Here is a 16,307-nt window from a genome sequence, read left to right as displayed (position 1 = left end):
ATTGAAATTTCAAGGGCAACCACATACCCTTAATAATAATGTGGTCTACCTATCGTTAGTTCTCCTACTCGTATGTTCAACCGCTAGTGCTGTGCTAGGACGTGAGCTTTTGCTGGGTACATTAGACGCCCAATGGCCTACTATTTGTTACCTAGAGAAGGAAGAAACGGATTTCGACAGCTCTACTGAATAACTTTGTAAAAAGTGAGGATCATTCATATAAAGGCACGATTATAGCAGTTAATATAAAGTTCTAAGTTAAAAAGAAAAAAATGGTAACTGATAAAACTTTTGTTTATTTTACTTTAAATTAACTGTACGGTGCGTTTGAAATTTACAATGCTGTGTAATAAATCAGTGTTATTAAAAGTCTGGCGTGTTTTATCGCAATCATACTCACTTATTAACTAAATGCAGTCACTAGTTACGAAATAAGAGGGTAAGTTATATTTTTTTGATTATGAGGATTTAAGAATCAATTTTTTTTTCTTTCTAACATGATATAAAACTTTGAATTTTTTTTTTATTAAAATATAATTAAATCATAAACCCAACGAAAAGTTTTACATTTATGGATTTTTTGAATTTGAAAAAGCCTTTCATTTTTTCCCCCCCTTAAGAATTTTTAAAAACTTGGAAAGCCAACACAATCAGAATTTTTGGGTCCTGTTAATTGATAAAAAAACGAAATTCAAGTCTTGAATTTTTATTCAAACTTTATATAAATAATTTTAAGTACCATTTTCTAGTAAACTTTTATCAATGTTGATATTGACAAAAATACTCAAGGTCTAAGGAAACAATTTTACGTAGATTTCATTATATTTCCAAAAACTTTATTTTATAAAATTATTTAAAGAGAAAAGAAAGATTGCAGTATAGTAGTAAATAAAAGCGATGCTTTTATTTAAACATTCCTTGGCTTAAAGTATATCTAGAATGAATTTTATATTTATTATCTCTTATGTGAATAGAGGTTTTAAATAAAAGGTAAAACTTTTAATTTGTAAGCAGAGTGTGATTCAAATGTAATTTGAATAGAAATAATTTAGTAAATAAATAGATAATTTATTGAAGGTAGCTTAGAAATTAGATAGGTATTAATGCTTTTGAATAGCCTTTAAATACTACAAAATAGATGCTTGGTAACTTTATTAAAAGTTGTTTAAAGTAAAGGAATTTAACTGGGAGCTTCTTTAAACATCCATTTCGAATATAATTTAAAGTTAAATCTTTAACTGTTACAAACTTTTACTTTCCTGAAAAATTTACGGTAGTTATCTGAAATATAATGTTCATTTTTAATGTTTTTTTTTTTTTTTTTTCTGCAATTCCTTTTAATTAAATTGTGGAAATGATGGTGTCCCCCAAATAATTGTATGATGAAAGATGATAAATGAATTATTTTCGATTATAGGAAGAAGAAGTACATTGCCTTACTGATTGCTGACATCCTGGACTGAGATAGTGAGTGAGCTGTAGTATTTGCTCAAGATCTGTTACACAGCCTTCCGGTGCAGGTACCTTTGTAAGATAATTTTCAACTGCAAAATGAAATTTGCTTAACATATAAATAAAAAATTAGAAATGATGTTATCCTTCAACTAGTCTTAAATCCAAATAACAAAAGTCATTCTTACGCAATAATAAAAATCACAATCTCAAAGAGAAAAAAAAAGTCACTGATGTTTCCTTAACGTTTGAAAAACTGGCATTAGTCACTAATGTTTGGCTAGTTAAAGTCCTTACTGGGCAAAAATAAAGTTTAAAATTAAAGAATAAATAAAAAAAAAGTCACAAATTAATTTGTTTTCCTTAAAAAAATATTGTGACTTTTTACTTTGATAAAATTTATTGAAACGAATATCATAAATAAATTTAATGAAAATTATTTTTGAACAAATAAATAAACCAAAATAAACGACATTAAATATAAAGTGTTTAATATATCAATTTTCTAAAAACAGGAAAGTGATTTATGGTAATAATTAAAACCCTTTGTTTCTAATAGTACTTTTTAATCTTTTATATATCCCCTTATCAAAAACTTTCAGTTTAAAAAGTTAAATGTGAGGGTAACGTCTAAAGGTACCCAAATCAGTTAGTAACCAAAATTTCATTCATACTTCAGTTAGTAATTTCAGCACTTAGAAATGTTCGAAAAAACATGTGTTTTATTCAAATTTTAGAGCAATAATATCGTTTAAGTAATTTTACTGCATTAAATTTTCATTAATATCGGTTTAGAATTGATTAGATGTCACAGACCATTAAGCTGGCTGGACATATTCATCTATAAAATATTTGTTAAGTTATCAGTAGCAAACCATTTAACTTACATTGTCTGTAATAGGTATCAAACTATAATCAATAAATCTTAAAAAATACTTTAATAACACCCTATGCAAATATTTGTCCAGTAAATTTCATTTAAACGAGGATCTTAAGAGTGAGGTTAAGTTAAGCCTCCGACGTGCCATTTATTGTACAGTACCTCAACTAGTCTGATATATTTATTGGCTTTTAATTGTCACAGAAAATCACATGTTTAGTCGGTAACTTCAATAAAAAATAAATAAATACAAAAAGGAAAAAAAAAAAAAATGATTAGCTGTAAAGCTTGAAGGAAATAAACTGTATTCATCATCAGCTTCACTTCTCAGCTATGTTTTTATTCGCAAATAAAAGAGTAAAAGCCATGTGGGCGTATCCATAGATTAACTCTTCACCTCGCCCTGGTATTGGCTTTACAAGATCGCTGAGAATCATTGAATTGTGTGATATTATTAACTATTTTAAAACATTATTAATTAAACTTTTTTTTCTAAAATTCTGAGTTTGAAAAAAATCAATTAAACTGAATTGTGAATCTCTGAGCGCTTACTTAAACACCGACAGCTTTTTTAGATTAATAGATCTTCAACTTTAAAATTGAAACATTTTTTCAAAGGAAATGTGATTAATTAAAATTAAATAATTAATGAATTTTATTAAAACTTTCTTCTGTAGTAGGCCATTTCACTTTTTTGGCCGATTCTTATGTACTACATATTAAGGACAGTGGAATGAATAGCTCAGAAGTCCGTGGAGGTTCCTCAACTATATGTGCTGCTAGACTAAATCGTTTTTTTAATATAAATATTTGTTGGAAAGTGACTTCTAGGGTTATTTTTTTATTTTCTTTAGATCCATAATTTTAAATTTAACCATAGATCGTTTTAAAGCAGTTATCAAGGAACTGGTTATAGTTGGCTTTCCTGTAAAATATCACTTCAATATATTAGTTATTTACAAACTTCGTAATGATGGTAAAAATTAAATGTAATTCAGTATTTAGAATTAGAAGGAAATTTAGGAAGGTTCTAACCTTCAGATAAAAGTCTAAGAAAGACGATGAGTATGTTTCCTTCAAATTAGAATACATAATTAACACTTGGCCAGGAAAATTTTCTGCCAAGTAAAAGCAGCATATTCAACGAGCTTAATTTAAAAAAAATCTTTATTAAAACATGATTTATAGAGAAAATTATCTTATTTAACAGTATATACAAATTATTTTCAAAGCATTAATTGATATAGAAGTACTTGTTCAAACTTTGAAAATTAAAATAAAAACATAAAACATAACAGCAACTAGAACAAAAATAACAATAGTACTCAGAACACATCCCATTAAATAATACATTGTACATCCCTGGCTAATCTGCACAGACAGGAAGCCAACAAACAAACAAAAAAAAAAAAAAAAAGTACTTGTTAAAATTTTTATATTTAAATGATTTGTTATTATTTTTTTTTAAACATATTTTAAATCTAAAATTAATGATGTTTGACTTCTGAAGGTAGAAAGCACACGCTACGATGGTTAATTAGTAAGCCAAATGGTTTGTTGATAGGTCTATTTGATCTGTGTTCGTTTGTGTTAAAAGGTGAAAAAGAATAAGTCAAGCGAATACAAGTTTGGACAGAGGAAGCAGTGAGTATAATGTGCACAAGTGTAATCCAGTAGCCTGCTCTTTTACAACTGGCGAAGACCCCTTGGTTATTGATTGCACAGGGTAGGACCGCGCCACTCAGATCAACCTACATGGCCAACCTGGTTCTTGGTAAAGCGCATGTCATCTAAAAACCAGGCCGGTCTTATAGTGGGAAAACTTTACAGTAATGTTATTTAATGTATTGCATTGTCAGACATACTTTTTACAAATTTTTTTTTTTTTTGTAATTGAATAAACGTGTAAATATTATTAAATAATTAATTGGCACATCATCATTATGAGGTTAAAATTTAATGTGTCCATGATAACTGATCTGGGTAATGTTTGATTTAGTTCATTCTGGATAAATAAAAGATTATAAAAGCCCAATGAAAACTGATTAATCTACCTGTCTAAAGAGAAGATGGTCTGAAAATGACGTAAAATAGGGTAACCGTTTCGTAGTAATTTAAAAATGGGAATTTCTCCCGCCTTGTGGAGGGAAGTTACCCTCCCACAGGAACAGAGGAACCGCAGAAAGAGGTTCAGTCGTAGCCGGTCAGCGGTAAAGGCACCCTTGTGGTGCATAGTTCCACAAAAAAAAAATAATAATTTAAACTAAATTTTTTTGTTTTGTTTTATCCCAAAAACTAAAACTATAAGAGTGGTAGTAAAAATATAGTATACATAAAACAGTATTGGACGTGAGTTATTGGTGTGTTGGTGCCTGTTTATGCAAAGAACTTATTGAACTTGTAATAGAACTGTAGGATAACTGGAATCCATTTACACAGGTAAAAGTAATTTTTATTCCTAATAAAAAAAAACAATATTTACAATTTTAAAAATGTTATTTAATTGAAGTAGGTCTTAAAAAAAAAAAAAATTGAAACTATATTAAAATATCAACAGTACTATATTTCTGAAATACAAAATAAGTGTGAAATCATAATAATCTTATCTACAATTTTTGAGAACATGAATGTAGAATTTCAAAAAAAGTGATTTGTTATCACTTTACGATATCATCCTATCATTAAAATGTAACACTTGTTTTAGCTAATACAAGTTTGATAGGTTCGCGGGTCACGTGGCGCACTTTTTTACCTTAACAGAAATCTTCATTTAAATAGTCTTACAAATGTCTTAAAAAAAAACGCATTTCACACTTTTAAGTAAATATTATAATGATTATTTATTTTGAACTTAAGGAATATTACTTTTTTCACTAAATTTGCTGAAAACGAATTTTAGTCTTAGGTTTTTTGGTTAGTTGTTATACAAGTATAATTTAGTATTAAAAAAATATTTACATATTTATCAATTTTTGTTTAAATAGATTTTTATGTTATAGTTTGCAAATATATTTGCTTCGAAAAAATTTGCTTTCAAATTAAAATACAGAATATAATTTTAGAAATCTTAACAGATAAATAATGAACGTTAATTACAAGGGAAAATAAAGATGATAGTGAGAAATTACTTTTCGAAAATTAATTTGAAACAAATTTGTTAACAAAAAGAAAAGATTAACTTAGTTTTGTAATTAAAAATCAACTATATTTTTAATTATTCTTTTGAATCGTTATTTCTGATCCATAACTGAGCATTTGAATCTGCAAATTAAGCCTTTTTATTTTTAAAACTCCGCTCCATATATAAAAGAATACCTTGTTATTTCTGTCTTAAAATAATTGGATACTTTGGTTTTCCAAGGGGAATTATAAAATAAAACTCATTATAAAGGTTTTTCAATTAAATTTCAGCTTTAATTTGTTTCTTTATTATTTTAGGTTAGTATTTATTCATAATTAATGAAATGAATATATTACTTGTTTCCTCTCTTTCTATCACTCTTACACACACACACTCATATATATATATATACATATGAGTGTGTGTGTGTGTATGTGCTATCTTTAATAAGCCGCAGCGCTACCACACACTAGGAGAAGCAAAATGATTTAGAGAACTAATATACTTAACCAGTCTGCCTGTATGTTGGTAATACAATTTGCTTTTCATTTAAAATTTGTCTTTTCTATGGAATTTAGATGTCAAAACAATTATAAAATTATGTCATCGTTCGAGAGGTGATTGCTTGCAATTACTGTATAATATTCCTTCCTTTATGCGATGCGATAAATGAGAGATGTAAATTTTATTTAAAAAATTTAAATAGCCTACTCCTTAGGTTTTAAAATTTTTCTCATCTTAGATGATTGATCTGTTCCTGTTGTGGTATTATTTTTTAAAGTATCCAAATTTGTGTATTACATTGTATTAATAAAACTTCTGATTAAAAATTTATCCTTAATTACGATGATTTACTATTTATTTTTAGTAACTATTTTAAGAAAATAAAAACATCAGTGACATTTTTTACTGGGGCTTTTATATATTTTGTTTTATTTTCTATGATTTACTACGAGAATAAAATTTGGTTAATTATATCAATAACTAGGGAAACTCTCCCAAAACAATGCGTGTATTTCGAACTATTTTTCCTAAAAATAAAATATAAAATTTTTATTAAAATTGATGTACTAGTTACTAAAATTTGGAGGCTTTTCTTTAAGCGATCTATGACGACTTGTTACGTCTTGCTGAAATTTATTTATGGAAAATAGATTTGTGATAGAATATTTTGAGATTTAGATCTGGCTTATCATGGTAGTGGATTCGATTCTGTCTGGGTTTCTGGGCCAAGATACGTTGTTTTGCAATATGCCCCGCCCTTGTTATTGAGATTTGCAATGCGGAAATATTGACTAGAAAATTAAGATTTATTTAATTTTTTTTTTTTTTAGATAATAAAGGCTGTGGAACAAATGCAAAAATTATTTTTCTTCACAAGGTATTATATACTTATTCTGTTATTTGTGTTTACTATTACTCAAACACACAACGAGTTGGACTAAATTTTGGGCAAACTATCAATTTAAAAATGTGGTTAGAATTAGTTTGAGCTTTTTTATTTTATTTATTGATTATTATTATTTTTTTATAACATCACCAGCTAGTTATTTGTGGAACTGGAACGATTTGAGGTTTTTATTCTATTACATATTTTCAAACAACTTAGATTTAGTTTTTAGAATAATAATCGAAACTATTAAAATAGCCCTTGCAGCTTGATACCTTCTATCAGGACTTAAGCTCAGTCAAATACCTTGTTTGTATAATCTTCTCAGTGAATTACTCCACCTTAAATAATTCTTATTTTAGGGCAAAAGTAATGTTTTCTATTGGTTACTTAGGTGATTGGGCACGTAATCACGTTTTGGCTGTGCTTTCCATTCTAACATGGTTAGAGATAGGCGTTAATATCGTGCCTTAACGGCGAGAAAAGCAGAATTATGTAAGATAACATAGAATTGGCATTAAGGAATTCATAATTTGAATTTATGCAGACCTACATTCACGATTTAATTAAGCTAATAGCTTTCATTTGTAATTAGATTTCATTTTTCTTTTTGCTTTCCAGGTGCTATTTATCTTATTATATTTCAAAATTAAATTAAATTCGTTATTTATTTGAGCATAACTAGTATTAATGGCGTATGTTTCTGATTTTCGAACTTATATCAATTTCTTGAGGTTCGCGAGACGTTTTTTTTGGATGTGTGATGAATAACTGGAAATCCAAACTTTGATTTCATCGAAATACTCGTAATAGTAACAGATCAATGAAAATACGCTTCATTTATAGAAAAATGTTAATAGAAGCTGGAACCAATTCAATCTAATTTTAAAAACACATAAAACAAAGTTGTAGTCCCGTTTGAGGAAATGATTGCTAACTGATAAAATGTTGAAATCCAATTCAAGTGTGAAGCACCAATTTCCTGTATTTCTTAGTTTTACAGCCTCTATTCCACATAACCAAAGCCCCATAAAGGCGTATGGAATAGAGCAGTAGGGGTTGATCCAAATGAAACCACCTCTAAATAATTGGCAATCACTATAATCTAAAATACTTGACACTCCTTTTTTTACGCCTTTAACCTAACTATAAATACAGACTTTCAACATTCCTTTTATCTATCTCTTAAGCCGCCAAAACTCGATATTGGAAACTTCATTTCAACCTCAAGTCACATGATAATTCTCTAGCTCAAAATCTTTCTTTTACGAGGGTAAATCAAATATAAACGGTAATTTTGCTATTCTTCTTAGAGTGCACTTCCTACCTAGATAATGTTGTGTGGAGTAGATGTTTGGTTTATGAGGAGTGGGGGAACCGGTCTGGTTAGCGTTCAAGATCGCCATTGCCGTCAGTACAGCCATAACCGAGCAAGAGGTCCCTTCGTCTGTTGCGCAGCGGGTTATCATAAAGTTTTTAATCAATGGGGACAGTACACTGTCTCAGAATCGTGTGTTTGTGTGGGCGATAGAATTTAAGGGCGAACGAGAACGGGTTGAAAACGAAAGTCATGATCGACGCCCAAGGACAACCCTTACAGATGACAATATTCGTGCCGTTCGAGAGCTTATTGAACGTGATCGCCGGTTAACTGTGAAAGAAATTTCATCAGAAGTGAGTAACAGCTATGGAAGTGTGCAATCCATAATCACTGATCGACTCGGTTTCAAAAAAATCAGTGCCCGATGGGTTTTGAAGTTGTTGACTGAAAACCAAAAACAGGTCAGGTCGCCCACGCAAACACACGATTCTGAGACATTCTGACAGTGTACTGTCCCCAAACTGTGCCCGCAAACGAGTTAAAATTTCCGCAGCAGAACTCTAACTGACTAGGTCTAACTAAAAGACAGTGGGCCTCGTAATCTCCTCTCTAGTGAAGAGAGTAACTAATATTTTATTTCACTTTCTTGAAGGTGCGTTACCATCTCAGGTTATTTTTCAGTGACCATGATCTGTCAATGAGCTGTAAGAGGTTTAACGCCTTCATTGATTAAAAACTTTATGATAATCCGCTGCACAACAGACGAAGGGATCTCATGCTCGGTCATGGCTGTACTGACGTCAATGGCGACGTTGAACGCAAACCAGACCGGTTTCCCCACTCCTCATGAACCAAACATCTACTCCACACAACATTATCTAGGTAGGGCCTGCACTCTAAGAAGAATAGCAAAATTACCGTTTATATTTGATTTACCGCAGCAGAACTCTAACTGACTAGATCTAACTAAAAGACAGTGGGCCTCGTAATCTCCTCTCTAGTGAAGAGAGTAACTAATATTTTATTTCACTTTCTTGAAGGTGCGTTACCATCTCAGGTTATTTTTCAGTGACCATGATCTGTCAATGAGCTGTAAGAGGTTTAACGCCTTCATTGATTAAAAACTTTATGATAATCCGCTGCACAACAGACGAAGGGATCTCATGCTCGGTCATGGCTGTACTGACGTCAATGGCGACGTTGAACGCAAACCAGACCGGTTTCCCCACTCCTCATGAACCAAACATCTACTCCACACAACATTATCTAGGTAGGGCCTGCACTCTAAGAAGAATAGCAAAATTACCGTTTATATTTGATTTACCGCAGCAGAACTCTAACTGACTAGATCTAACTAAAAGACAGTGGGCCTCGTAATCTCCTCTCTAGTGAAGAGAGTAACTAATATTTTATTTCACTTTCTTGAAGGTGCGTTACCATCTCAGGTTATTTTTCAGTGACCATGATCTGTCAATGAGCTGTAAGAGGTTTCTGGCGTCAGAAGTTGAATTCTAATCCGGGTTTTTCGCGTTGGAATCCAGTGTACGCTGATCACCCTTCCTAATAGTTCAGTGTTTTGACATTTGACCACTGGGTAACTTCTCCACTAGTTTTTATATGCTGTGTTCAGTGTTATCAGTTACTTATTCAGCTAAAGCGGTGATTGTAGTAAATAAACATGAGAAAGAGTAAAAAAAACAAATCATTGGCACTAAGTACATTTTACGACCAAGGGAACCTCAAAACGACTAGGTATTTCCGCTGAATCACAATTTCAAATACATGATACAATCAATCCAATCACCCTCCTAGAATTACAATTAGAAGGGAAGATTCTATTGCGTATACTCACCTCTATTTTCTCTTACAACCATGTTCAGGGTATTACCTGTCTGGTTTTTAAGGATTACCGTAACACTCTCCTCCAATAATCGCCGTGGAAAAGTGCCTCACTTTTCAGGGTTGCTGCAGCCAACAACAAAGATTTGGGCGCACAAATAATAATCACAGCATAGTGGCTTAAATTCTGCTGTAAGAGGCCTGGCGATAAAGTTTTCATTGTTAGACACTTGATTAAATTTACTACGAAACTATTCCAATAAAGCCGGGTAACGGTGATCCAAAGGCTTATACAGTTGTGCCAACAGGAAATACAAATATCTCGTAACCTGCGTTAGTTAAAAAAAATGAAAACATGTATTCAAACATATTCGTATCTTTATTATATTTGTCGATCGAACTAGAAGGACTATAGGGAGGCTCCAACTGGAAAGAGTGGTGGTGGTAAAGGCTGACTGGCAACAAACTCTCTCAATCTGATCCAAACTTAGGTCCAATTAGAGAATTGTAAACAACAGATGGATTCATGTTCTATAGAGACGTTGGGAGTTAAACCATTGTTTTTAAGCTGGGATTTCCATAAAAAATAAGCAGACTACAAATATGAGTATTATTCTACAAAAAAAATTACACATTTGAGCCGTTTATTTTGAAAGTGGCATAAGTCACTTTTTCAAAAAAATCGAGTTAATGGCAACACTAAATACAATTGGATGGTATCTTTTCATTTTTAGAAAATTTGCAATCAATAAGTTGAGAACTGTTGAGATTTGTTCGAGAGAAGTGTTGGTAATTAACGGTATAACAAACATGTTTATTTTGAAAGTGGCGTAAGTCGCTGTACTCAGGAAATTAATTACGGGGCTTAGTGTGAAAGAAATAGAAACATGTGATAAGTGTGTGTGAAGTATTGTTTTGAATTATTTTCAGTATTTTTAAAAAAGTTGTGAACATTGGACTTATTTTTATAAAGGCGAAAGAATAGTGCAGTTTTGTAAATTATATTATAATCTTCAAAATGAACCAATTATTTTTGTATTTTATGAATATTAAAATAAAAAATACCTAAATCAAACCTTTATATTAAATATGTTGATGGTATGAATTATTATTATATATGTAATTTATTCAACAATTTTAGTAAATCACTGCCCTTTCAAAACATCACTTCAGTAAAATACGTCGGACAAAATTAATATATGTCAGTCATTTTTCTAAACTATTCATTTTGAAAGTGGCTTAAGTCACTTTACCATAATGAAAAATGGTGATTTTTTAATGTTTATACGAAATTATTTATACTGAGAAAAATATCAGTATCATGAGAGTATGAGATAACAAATACAAGTAAATCTTCTCGAAAGTTAGCATCCATATTTTTAAACGTGTTAAAAAGCAAACCCTTAAATATCTCGACTTAAAAACAAAGTGACTTATGCCACTTTCAAAATAAACGGCTCATTTATAGAAGTAATGTAGAGAATATTGATACAATATAAAAAAAGTAAAAAAAATCCAAAGTTGATTTTGGGTTTTGTTCAAGGAGTTATGAAGCAAAATTAAAAATACAGTATGTTTGCCATCTGCCTTTGTCTAAGAGACCTGATTGGTCGATAATTTGGTCGTAAATCCTGCCAGAAAAATAGGGCTGTACTTAAAAAATTGTTTGGACATATGAATATATAGGTTTTGTGACCGTAAATTGTTAAACTTAGGATTCAAGATTGTTGAGGAATTGGTCAAATAAAAAACAAACTCGTCTCTTTGCCAATGTTTCGACAAATATATTGTCCTCTTCAGGGCCTGGATATTACAAATACACAAATACAAACAATTCAGTAATACAGAAAATCAGTGAAAAAAAACAGTAATATAAAAAAAAAATACAATAAAAATAAATGTTCTGGCTCTTAGTTTCTGTAACTTAACCAACCGCATAGCCACGTAAGTTTTCAATAATTATAAATAATTTATTGTATTTTATTTTATTTATTTATTTATTTTTATTGTATTTTATTTATTTATTTATTTTTATTGTATTTTATTTTATTTATCTATTTATTTTTATTGTATTTTATTTTATTTATTTATTTTTATTGTATTTTATTTATTTATTTTTATTGTATTTTATTTATTTATTTATTTTTATTGTATTTTTATTTTTATATTACTGTTTTTTTTTTTACTGATTTTCTGTGTTACTGAATTGTTTGTATTTGAGTTTAAAAATTGTTTGGACAATTATTTTTTATTAATTATTAACTTATTACAGTGTTTTTACAAAAAATTAATTTAAATAAACTTAAAAAAAACATCAGTCTTGAAACTATTTCATTAGGAGAAGGTATAGTGCATGTTCCATCTTAAACGAAAAGAGTATTTTACATAATTTAACACGAATCACGGAATCTCTAAGCAAAGTAATAACAACAGTAAGCGATAACTGTCGCATGCTTCTTAACTTAAGTTTAGTTTTTACTATAATTCGTGTTTCCATCACTTCTCCTTTATATAAGAAGAATAAAGTATTTATTTTTATTTGTAGTACTCTATGATTTAACATTTACATTATTTTATCATAATTTCTATTTTATTATCTTTCTTTCTAGCACGACATGTAATCTCTTGTGATTTTTTATTTTCTCCAATTTAAGTATTAGTGTTCCCTTAAAAAAAACCAAATACAAATTACTGTTTGTACTAATGGACATCAAAATTCCGTTGAAAATTCAAGCTATGACATTAGAAAAAACTACGGAATTACTTCTTTTTTTTTTCAAACAAACGCTATAAACAAAATTCTTAACACAATTTGCACAGTTTTAAACGAAGAAATCCCTTTAAAGCTGGGATTTTTATTTAGTACAGGTTAGTTTAATATTTAGCTGTAGAAAAATAAATGTTTAATGGTGATTTATTATTTACATTTCTTTATTATGTACATAGCTATTTGGCCATTATAATAATGGTTGTATTCTTGAATAAATACATCTTGGCGTAGACGTGCAATTTTGTAGGATGTTATCTGTGTTCTAGATATAAATAATGCTTAATGTTTTTCCAACATGAAAGAGAATTTTCCGATTGAATAATTGCCCAAAATAATATGCTTCTTTGTTAATGGATGTTCAGTTTGAATAAAGATGTTGCATCAATCTGTATCTCTGAATAATATCATTGTAAATCAACTAATAATAATACGTATTCATTATATTCAGTCAGACATAAATTCTCACTTTAATTTTAACTTTAAAAGTATTAGTAGTTTCGAGATAGAAGGAGAGCAATATTTACAAGAAAGAAAAGAATGCCCATTTCCAAGCTTAGGATTGTTATCCAATTATGGATGAGGAGCCATCCTCTCTACTTAAGAATCGCTTAAGACTTTATAAATTTCAAAGCGACATTAAATGCACGGTATGTAATACCCGCGACAAGGGACAGTCTATAGCACTTTCTGTTTGTATGCCCAAATTATATGCTGTCAAGAAATAGATATATTTTGAAGTATAAGAAAAGTAAAGTAGAAAATGTTATCAATTTACTGCAAATTTTCAGATAAAATTTAAGTTAGATGATCTCTACTACTTCACCACTGAATCATTAAAAACACGAGCAATATCATATACGATAAAGCACGACTATCTTTGTATGGGGAAATATCCCTACAAGCAAATAAATAAATCTTAGATTCTGTATTCATATGATCACTACTTCTATTTCCAGTCCAGCTTATTTGTGGCTCCTTATTTTTGTACTAAGCCTTTTTGTAATCTTATATTTTATTATATTTTGGAGTTGTGCTCATTAAAATGAAATTATTTTATTCTACAAATGGAATTTTTTCTGCAGTTTGATTAATTTGAAAAGCTTGATACATCAACTTGCAGAAGAAATGTGTATGTATTGCTTTTTCCTGCGTAGAGAATATCTTTAAACCATAAATATTATTTACTTTTAACGTGATATTAATTAATTTAGTACTTTCGTTATACAATTAATACTTTCCATCATTAATTCTACCGAACTTTATTATTGTTATTTCTTTGATTGACATCATTACGCTTACAGTCCAGAAAAAAGGTCTCTCGATATTATTTACGAAAATACTATTTCATTCTAATTTATTCACATATTTCTTTTAAAAAAGATGATACTTTTGGAAGAATTAGATAACCGAAAGAAAAAAAAGAATTGAAAAACTCTTTAAGAATTATTTTCGTAAATTACCTCAAGCTTGTTACATCGAAAGATCTTTTTTTTTACCTCTTTCTCTTTTTTGGCCCGAAAAACTCACTGTAGATCATGATGGTTTGCCAGTTAACTATAGGGCCCTCTTTGACAGGCTAAACAGTTTTTATTCTATTTGATCATCAACCCATAAAGAACATTTTAGGAACAGCGATCTTTAAAAGCCACGACACAAACCTCCCCCAAAAAATCCTCTTTTAAACCATAAATAATGGTGATTCAGTCATATTGTCAATTGTAATACAGTAGGAATAGTCTCTTAAGACATTTCGTACACCAGCTCAACATTCAGATTGTTTACTAAATTCTGAATTCTGTATATTGTTTATGAATATTTAGTTCATTTATACGTTGGCGAAATAAATCGTTGTTTACTTTTGCTTGCTTCATGTTAAGTTTCATTAATCACATGCATATTACATAATGTATAATCGTGTCTTCATTATACAGTAAAAAAAAAGATAGTAGTCATAGTACAAAAATTAATTAGAAATGAAACAATCTAATCTGCTCACTTGAAACCCATTAAAAAATCCACTAAAATGAAGTTTGAGCAAAAAAGTGATTCCTATAGTTCCAAATAAAATTTCTTTTATTAAGATTAGATTGTATACTAAAAACATTGATAAATAAGAAAAAGCAATTACTCAAGTCTTTCTGTTAATATATCAAATATTCATTTTTGCAGCACTATAGCAGTGTGCTTTGTTTTGTTATATTTATTTTATTCAGGAAATATCTGCCTAAATGAAATGTTTTTCTTCAATTAACTCTCTACTAAAACAAAACCATTACATATAGGTGTAAAGTGATTGGATCAACAGACATTAAGTTTGCAATGAAAAATTGTGTTATTGGTCTGCGTTTTGTCCAAAAATAAAATAAGTAAATTTTAAACATTGATCAATTTATTCCTGATGTCTTTGCCGTTCAGTAAATAAATAATTATTGTTAATACAAAAAACATTTCTATAGCTATTTCTTTATATTCACTGCAAGTACCTCAGCTATCCGTTAGAATGCGTTAGATTTCAGTTCTTGAATTTTGAAAAGTTGGAATATATTAAAAATATGTTTGAGATTGCATGTTAAAAAAAAACAAAACGCATGTTTTTCTTACTTCCGGGCAGTTTCAGATTATCAGCCTTCATTAGAAGTTAATTCACCAGATTTGTGGAGAGAATTTAGCTATTATTTGTGTCATTATAATTGCTGAATCAAGAAGTAACAGATAATTACTGTTACAACAATTTTCCATTCTCTAATATTCTTTATAAAGTGTTTTTTCGCTACACGATTTCTCCAAACAGTGATCCTTCTTGATCAATTTGATCAAGCTGATTAAAAATCTAAAAAAAAGCAATTTGCAAAAAGCATTTCATTCAATTGAAAACATAATACAACTTATTCATCCACATAAACAGGAAATCCATGGAGGAATTATACAACCTAAAGCAGATTCCCATTAATATAGGAGGAACAATGTAAGGCAAAATCAAGATGGCCATTAGTAAGGGAAGGAATTATGGCCAAATCGAGATAGCCATTAGCATAGAAGGGGATTATAAGCAAAATTATATTATTTATTAATCGACAAGTAAATAAAAAGTTAAATTACTAATGGTAATTCGCAGTATTGCTATCTTATTTTTTTATTTATTGATTTATTTTGGTCCATGATGTGTCGATTGATGTGTGATCATGATGCTTGTATAATCATGAAATGAAACTAAAAGAAGATAAGAAGGAAATTGATAAGGTTTTCTAGTTTTTCACAAATTTCTCAAAAATGGCTCCAATGATTTTCTGAAAAACTTTCATTTCCTGTATATGAGGGCCTCGCAATAAATTTACTTACTTAAAAACAAAAAAAAAATCATAATTTGAATAATTTTATTTTATCACATATTGTTTAGTTTATTTTACAGACTGTTTAGTTTGCAGTATATAAAGTTGCCGGCTCGCTAGTCGGTTTCAGGCAAGGTTTGTTTACCTTTCTAGCAGATAAAACACTTTCATTTTGGTTACTGCAAAACTGCAATTATACTCTGGT

The 16,307-nt window shown here is 29.5% G+C and overlaps 1 protein-coding gene and 1 long non-coding RNA gene across 2 annotated transcripts in view; both read left to right on the top strand.

Annotated features, from left to right (window-relative positions):
- The window catches only part of LOC141452377 (neuroligin-4, X-linked-like), a 673,353-nt gene that overhangs the window by 10,685 nt on the left and 646,361 nt on the right, over positions 1-16,307 (top strand). Inside the window, exons 3-4 of the mRNA XM_074124433.1 lie at positions 1,418-1,520; positions 3,930-4,771. The gene's annotated coding sequence lies outside the window, so the exon portion shown is untranslated. The remainder of the gene's footprint in view (positions 1-1,417; positions 1,521-3,929; positions 4,772-16,307) is intronic.
- On the top strand, positions 6,371-15,881 carry LOC141452247 (uncharacterized). The gene is made up of 2 exons (XR_012457280.1): positions 6,371-7,027; positions 15,679-15,881. It is a non-coding gene; the product is annotated as an uncharacterized lncRNA (long non-coding RNA).

Source organism: Rhodnius prolixus, unplaced genomic scaffold (genome assembly GCF_049639745.1).
Source record: "Rhodnius prolixus isolate KJV_2025 unplaced genomic scaffold, Rpr scaffold_3, whole genome shotgun sequence".
Taxonomy (NCBI): Eukaryota; Metazoa; Arthropoda; class Insecta; order Hemiptera; family Reduviidae; genus Rhodnius; species Rhodnius prolixus.
This window is presented reverse-complemented; position numbering and strand designations above follow the sequence as displayed.